Source organism: Malus sylvestris, chromosome 15 (assembly GCF_916048215.2).
Source record: "Malus sylvestris chromosome 15, drMalSylv7.2, whole genome shotgun sequence".
In the NCBI taxonomy this organism is placed as follows: Eukaryota; Viridiplantae; Streptophyta; class Magnoliopsida; order Rosales; family Rosaceae; genus Malus; species Malus sylvestris.
In genome coordinates, this window is record NC_062274.1 from 17,267,731 (window position 1) to 17,276,728 (window position 8,998).

An 8,998-nucleotide genomic window follows, 5' to 3' on the forward strand; every position below is an offset into this window, starting at 1 on the left:
AACAAGGACAAATTAAAGGACAAGGAGATTGCATGATATGAGATACTCTTGCTCTCGTCCCTGATGATATAAGATACTCTTGCTCTGGTATGACTTGTTTTGAAGAGGTATTCTCTGAGAGGAAGAAAACTGAATATGTTGAGAGGTTTGGTTGCAGATGCATCTTCGGCAATGAGAGAGAGAGTTAGGAGTTTTGGATGTATGCCTTGCCATGGAGGATGAAAGTCGACATATATAGGGATTTCCCCAATAACAGGTAGTGGTGTGGACGTGACTTTGTCATCCACGCTTGTCGGCAACAGTGCTGTAGTTGGAATAGTGAAATTCATGCGTTTTCAACTTTATCAGAGATCTTTGACAAAGTTGTACGTGATATCCAAAAGCTGAGATTGCGTCTGAAAAATGCCAACAAACTTTATTCAGGAAAATCTGGCTTTTGAAATTCAGAGAGCTGTGCTTCTTCGATCTCTGAACAAGTGGCTCTGTTGCCTCTTCTTTTATAGAGGTATTGATTGTATTCAAATTTGCACACTTTTAAGATTTCCCACTTGTGAAAATTGTCTCTGCTGTATTTCTAAGATTTCACTATATCCAACATTTTTCTTTCATCAATTTCTGAAAATGGCTTACCCATCTAACATTTGCTTAGATTTGAGTCTTAGGACTAATACAGGCGAGCCGCATCAAGATAATATATGGCGCCCGTCTTTCTTATCTTCAAATGGTCCTCTTACAGTTGGGGACTCTGTGATGAAGAATGACCTAACCGCTACAGTGGTAGCTAGGAATCTTCTCACTCCCAAGGATAACAGAATCCTTTCAAACCGATTTGATGAGGCTGCCGTTCAAGACTCTTTGGCTCTCAGTATTCAATGTGCGAGCTCCGTTTCTAACATGGGCCAACGCCTACTTGCTCGAACTCGCCAAGTTGAATCATTGATGGCTGAGGTGGCAAGTCTTAAACAAGAGATCAGAGGGTTCAAGCACGAGAATAGAGTGTTACACATGCTCGCAAATAATTATTCAACGAGCATGAAAAGAAAGCTCGACCAGCTACTGGAATCCGAAGGTTGGACTCAAAATGACAATCAAGTGTTTAAGTCTTTATTCCAAAGACACCCATTGTCTCAACCGTCTGGAGTTTCACTAAATACTGAGGTTCCAAATAATAAACCTCTGGTGCTTCCCCCTTCTGGGGTACTTCCGAGTACTGAGGCTTCACATAAACAACCGTTATGAAGGCTCCCTCATGTTTTTATGTGTATGTACATGTCTATAATTCCTCGGATATATCAATAGATAAGCTTTATTTCATTCAATGTATTGTGTCAAATACAATAAAGCATATACTTCACTAAGATGTGGTACTTCTGGACCAAATATCAATTTATCTTTACCCTCACGAAGATAAATGATCTTTCTTAGTGTCTACATCATTTGAGTATTCAACTCATAATTTTCAATCCATATGGTTCTTTATAAACATCATGGATAAGATTCGTGTTGGCATATTGTTCGATCTGCAGTTCGAGACAATATTTCCTTCAACACTTTACAATCTTTTTTTACTCTTCAGGAGTCCCAATTTAATATCATCAACTCTTCAGGAGTTCTAATGTCATCGATTCTTGCAAGAGATTTTAGTATGTTGCAACAATATCATAATGATAGTACTCACTAAGGCAATTATACCATCCATTGGTATTGAGTACATATTTTATGCTTTACCCTTCGGGGGCTTACTTCAAGCAAGTTGAATCCTTCAGGGATTTTCTACACTTCATGACACATTTTCCTTTGGAATTTATACAGAACAATTTGCTCCCATGTATAATTGAGGGATTTACTTATGGAGATACGATGTGGGAGACTCACAACCCTTCGTATATAATTCTCCATTCATATGAACTCATTTACAAGAGTATAATTTCAGGTTTTAATTAGTAACCTTGTGTCATATCATGTGAGTGTAATTCACTGTATTACAAATGCCCAATGTAACCTCATTGGTTCAACATCTTTTGGCTATTTGTATTACATTCAAATATATAGGTCTATTTTCCCACGTTCTTACAAAATTGTAATGGAATTGCCTTTCTCCATCTTTGTTTTTCGTTGAAAAGAACGAGACTCAATATCAACACAGCTCATTGATGATTTTAGTAGCTACTTGTAAAAACCAAAATTACCATTGGTTATCATCAATCTGTGATCCCATATTCTCATGTGCATGCGCATGCATAAGAGCTTTTTATTTCTTTGGATATCCATTGCATTTTCAAGGGCATTGCACTATCTCTTCCAGGATAGTCGTAATTTAGAGAATGCGGATCATAACCTCTTCTTGAGCGTTATAGAGCTTGGATCTTAATCTCCACTTCCGGGAGTTGAGTCATTGGAACCTATACGTCTATCATGCTTCATGCATGAGACATCAACATTCCCATGTCCACGGATTATCCTTTTTGGGATGTGTATTCATACGGCAACTGTCATGCTTCTGGCATGCAACAGTTATGCTTTGGGAATTCAATAGTTCAGTAATGCAATATTCTTCTTCTTTCGAAGGACTGAACCTTTTTGAGTCTGAGGGTTTGTCACGCTTCAGGCGTGCAACAGATAACTCATTTACTGCCTCATTATTTTGTCCAAATAGGGATATCAATTCTTGTAGGAACATTTGCAACAAGTATATGTGATTTCATCACTTTCGTTGCATCATTAAATGCATCTGGCATTTGATTGACACATCATTGCATCATTCAATTATTCTTACTTCATTTTCTCATTGATTGCTTCGTGAATCAAAATAAGACAAATTCTCTTCGTTCTTCTGGAACGATCATTTCTCGTCATTCTTCTGGAATGATATTTTCTCATCGTTCTTTTGGAACGATATTTTCTCCCCCTAACGGTGGGAAAATTGTCTTATCAAAATGACAGTCCGCAAACCATGCAGTAAATATATCCCCAGTCAAGGGTTCTAAATATTGAATGATAGATGATGTTTAACATCAATGCCTATTTCAGTACGTTGTGGCAGTGCAATAGGCACATAGATAACACAACCAAAAACTCGTAAATGTATAATGTTTGGCTAGTGCCCAAACACGAGTTGTACTGAGAAATATTGATGGTTGGAAACTGATCTCAACCGAACTTAATTATGCGTCATGTAAAATGACATGTCCCCATGTAGAAAACTGGTAATTTCGTTTTCATGAGCAGAGCGCGGGTAATCAATTTCATCCGCTTAATAAATGCTTCTGCTAAACCATTTTAAGTATGGACATAAGGAACTTCTGATCCTTATTAAATAGTCAATGGACTGAGACTTTTATGACCTTTATTACAATTAAGTTGAGGCACTGTGACACTTCAAACTTAAGGTACTTATCAAGAAACTTCATGTTCGATCTTGAGGATCTAGGGACTTCATGTTTGATCTTTTTGCATGATGGAACTTCGGGTCCAATTATTTTATGTGATGAGGATCAAGAAACTGCAGGTTCTGATCTAATCAAGGAACTCTGGTCCTTGTTATACTCATCGTAACAAAAGATAAGTACAATAAATAAATTAAAGCAATAGGCGGTAATTCCAGCCATAGTAAATAAATTGCATTTAAGTAAATAAAGCTTGTGATAAGGGCTTTAATTCAGCACCATTCACATAAATCAAAATTTAAAGCAGTAGGTGGTAAAACCGTCCATGATAAATAAATTGCTTTAAAGTAAATAGATATTGTGAAAGGGTTTTAAACCAACACCAATTCACATAAATCAATATATATTTTCTCTTCTATCTTTTCAGATGGTACGACACCATCCAAAAAGTCTTCACCCTTTTGGTTTTTTTTTTCTTAGTTTCCACAAGGTGTCTGACACACCATCATTTTTCTTTTATTTTATTATTTAGATGGTGCAGATGCACCAGGCACCAAAACCTTTTTGTTTCTTTCTTTTTCAAATGGTGTTGTGCACTATTGACTTTTTCAGATGGTGCCATGCATATTCCATAAACTTCCCCTTTTTTCTTTCTTTGTCTGTCTCTACCAGTCTCGAAACCCAGGGCCAGCTAGAAGGTCACACAAAACCAATTCAATCTAGAAAGGCTACCAGAGACTGGCGTTGTTCTTGCATGGCCCAGAGAACATGGCATCACAAAGCAAGAACCTCCATACAAAGACATAGATGACAACGGGGTTGATGGAGGCACAAGAGATGGAGGCCTGTGTGGATTCATTCATTCTTGCCATCACCATCTCAGACAACTGAGTATTCATGGGAGTTCTCGAGATCTGTCGAAAACGACGCGATCTAGGTTTCCAAGTCTAATGATGTTTGTACCATACTTGACCAATCCCGAAACTACCGAGCACCGGCCAACGCTATACTGTCAAGGACCCAGAAGAGTTCCCCTCCGACCAGGAGGCCAATCACTACTCGACACGTGTCAAGATTAGAAGCCAATCAGAGCGCAGCACGTGTCAACATCAAGAACCAATCATAACATGACACATGTCAATGTGACAAAGCTACAAGTTTTTCTATAAATAGGGGTCATTTCCCCACAATATTGCCTAATGCCATTTTGTGTTAAATCATTCACAAGAACTCACTAAATTGAGAGCTTGATCCTTTGTACTTGTGTAAGCCCTTCACTACTAATAAGAACTCCTCTACTCTGTGGACGTAGCCAATCTGGGTGAACCACGTACATCCTGTGTTTGCTTCTCTGTCTCTATTCATTTACGTACTTATCCTCACTAGTGACCGAAGCAACCAAGCGAAGGTCACAAAACCTGACACTTTCTGTTGTACCAAAGTCTTCGCTGATTTTGTGCATCAACATTTGGCGCCGTCTGTGGGAAACGACACTTATTCCTACTCTCTTCAGATGTGTCAAGCTGGTTTCTATCATTCGTACACTTTCTTTTGATCAGGCATCCCTCTCCAACATGGGAAGCGAAGGAAGCCACAGCACACAGAATGACACCCCCCTTGCACATAGTGCGAAACAACGAAAGAAGGAAGGAAAACGAGTTCTTCTTCAAGCTAAAGTCGATGAGTTGGAAGCTCAGAACAACAAGATAGCAATGAGGAATGAGGTCCTCCAGGAGCAATATGAGAAGCTCTTCGAGACACTCCACGAAGCTAGGCAAGCTCAGACACGCGAGCTTGTTGCCCCCGTGGAAGTCAACCATCAACTGGGTGCCCTCCAACATGGAGGGTCACATGCATTCGACATAGATATCCCTGATAGGGAACAGATTACCCCTCGACTTGATAATCAACATGAGGCTTCTCTTAACCCAGTTGCTTCGACCCGAACCATGAGAAGTGGAGGGAGACACCTCTTTGCTGAAGGGGCAGAAGGATCGAAAGCCGTCTTTCGCGATTGTCGGGATTTCCTGAAGCAACGTCGAGAGAATTCCATCCATATAAGCTCAAAGATCAATGACCCAAGGATTTCTGAGAGACTCGGTCCCCTGCCACGGCCCGAGCCGGCCACCAATTTGGGGAAGGGGCAACAAGTCCTAGAGAGACATGAGGGTACAGGGGACTCAGAGGTGTTCCGACAGACATACCCTGGAAGCCAGTACATCGAGTCCAGGGAAAAATCACATGCCCTTGATCAAACCTTCCTAATTCCAAGAGGAGATGGAGATTTACGAAAGAAAGCTCCAGTGGCACATAACTCCGCTCAGGACCCCCTTGTCCTACAGCTTCTTGAGGAAGTAAACAAGTTGAAGGCTGAACGTCAGGCTGAAATACCTGACTGGAACCAACCCAGGCCTGGCCCTCTTACAAGGAGGATCCTCAACACCCCCTTTCAAGCAAAGACAAAGCAAAAGCTTGGCTTGCAACTTTATACTGGAAAAGAGGACCCGATTGAGCACCTTAACCTCTTTGAGTCCACCATGGCATACCGGATGCACACCGACGAAGAGCGATGTCTTCTCTTCCCCTCCACCCTCTCTGGCGGAGCTCTAAATTGGTATTGTCGTCTTACACCTGAGACGGTAGACTCATTTGAGGAATTGAGGAAACTATTTGTTTCCCAACACATTTTCCAAACCGATCGCTTGCACTCTGCAGATGACCTGTACACTATCCGCCAGAAGCCAGACGAGTCATTACGTATGTATGCTGGCCGCTTCAGCCATGAATACTCCCGGTGTGCCGAGGCAGACGACAAGACTGCCCTCAAAGCCTTCACGGCAGGCCTACGTGATTGTTTCTTTAAATACATGATCAATGCCAATACTTGGAAGACTTACTCTGAGGTGATGACGCAGGCTTATAACCATGCCTCCGCCGAGGCAAAGACATATCAGGAGAAACCCCCTACAACCATCATTTATCAACAGGTGGGAGGTGGAAGCCAGACTCACCTAAATGAGAAGACCTCGACTTTCCAAACAGCAGTGGCACCTCCCCATGCCTTGCATAATGCTTCGCCGAATCAACAGACATATCAATTTCAAGGCAAGAGGAAGGATTTCCATCCTCACCACTCTCATTTTAGTAAAAAGAGTAAGGGACACTATCCCGATAACCAAGGGTATCGCCACAATAACGCTCGCCCCCAGGCAGTCAATGCAGTGGGTCAAACCCGCGTCAAGATACCCCCTACCCCAAGGTATGAGACATACACGCCCTTGAATGCCACATGCGCGGCCATTTACCCCAGCATAGCTCACCTGATACCAAAGCCAAAGCCGAGGCACCCAGATTACACGCCTCCGAATAACGCGGGCATGTTTTGTTGCTACCATGAGCATAACGGCCATGATAGCGAGAAATGTATCATCCTCCGTGATCGTATTGAAGCTTTGGCACGAGAAGGAAAAATTGATCAATTCCTCCTTCACCCTCAAAGGGATAACCGTAACCAACGCCAGGTGAATGTCATATATTCCATAAGCGGCGGCACACCCATATCTGAATCTTCCAATAGGGCCATGAAAAACAGTGAACGAATTCTGAGGCCTGGTCACCAAGTGTTTCACGTGGAAGACATCAGGGGAGGGAAGTATCAAAAGCCTAACTGGGATCCGATATGTTTCTACCCTGAGGAAGAAAGAGGCATCATCTACCCTCATAACGACCCATTGATCGTGGAGGCTCACATAGCCAACTTTGATGTTCGACGAATCCTCGTAGACACAGGGGCTTCGGTCAATATCATGTTTGCCGAAGCTTTCAGGGCGCTCAGTGTAGCTGAACACTTGCTCGATCGCTCGATTTCTCCTCTGATAAGCTTCTCCGGTGATATCGTGCAACCCTTAGGGAGCATACATTTACCCTTTACTATTGGTACAGGCCCTTACACGGCTACCATTACCACTAACTTCCTAGTGGTTGACTGCCCAACGGCATACAATGTCATCTTTGGGCGCACAGGCATCAATGATCTCAAGGCTATGGTATCCACGCATATGCTGTTGATGAAATTTCCAACCCCCCATGGCAACGGCTACATCAGAGGAGATCAGCTTAGTGCACGATCATGTTACAACACTTCAGTTAAGCAACAACACTTGCCCGGACCCAAGGAAACCCTGTCTGTACATGACCAAGTCACAAAGACCAGCCTAGATGAAGCGAACTTGGATCTTCCTGATAGCAACAATCAACCCGATGATCCTCGAGATGACTCTTTCACCCAGCAAGCCCAACCTGCTGAAGAGTTGGAGAAGGTACCTATCTCAAGAGATTATCCAGATCGCATGGTGAAGATTGGCACCACATTGTCACCACCCCTTCGGTTAGCATTGATATCTTTTTTGAAAGAGAACACTGAAGTCTTCGCCTGGTCATACGAGGACATGCCAGGCATCTCTCCCGATGTCATCTGTCATCGTTTGAGTATTGACCCCAAGATCAAGCCGGTGAGACAGAAGCGAAGATCTTATGACGCTGAACGATACGAGGCAATGAAAGCAGAAGTTGAAAAACTCAAAGGCATAGGCTTTGTCCGCGAAGTCAATTACCCGACATGGGTAGCAAATGTGGTCCTTGTTAAGAAAAATCCGACCAAAGAAAGTCTTTTGCTTCAAAAGGTCTTGTGGAGAATGTGTGTTGACTACACCGACCTAAACAAAGGGTGTCCGAAAGATAGCTTCCCTCTTCCTCTTATTGACAGACTTATAGACTCTACGGCCGGGTGTGAACTCCTGAGCTTCATGGATGCTTACTCAGGATACAACCAAATCCTCATGAACCCTTCGGATCAAGAACACACAGCCTTCACTACCGACAGAGGACTATACTGCTATAAAGTCATGCCTTTCGGCCTAAAGAATGCAGGAGCGACTTATCAGAGACTAGTCAACTCAATGTTCGCCGAGCAGATTGGGAAGAGCATGGAAGTTTACGTTGATGATATGTTAGTCAAGAGCAAACATGCTGACCAACACATCACCAACCTATCTGAAACTTTCACTATTTTGAAGAGGTATCGAATGAGGTTAAACCCCAACAAATGTGCCTTCGGCGTAGGCTCTGGCAAATTCTTAGGTTTCATGATTAGCCAACGAGGCATTGAAGCTAATCCCGAGAAGATCAAAGCAATCCTCGACATGAAGGAACCGGTAACTTCAAAGGACATCCAGAGCCTTACTGGCAAGGTGGCAGCCTTAACCAGGTTCATTTCTAAGGCCACAGACAAATGTGCTCCCTTTTTTAAAGCACTTAAGGGAAGTAGGAAGTACATTACATGGACTGATGAATGTGCCGAGGCATTCAAAAACCTCAAGGAGTACATGAGTAAAGCCCCTCTACTCTCCAAGCCCGAGGTAGGAGACATTCTCATTATCTACCTATCGGTATCAGCTTCAGCCGTAAGTTCCGTTCTCATTCGAAAGGATGGGAATATTGAGCGACCTGTCTACTACGCTAGCAAAGCCCTACAAGATGCGGAGACACGATACTCCAACATTGAGAAATTAGCTCTAGCATTGGTCATGTCTGCTCGGAAACTTCGCCCTTAT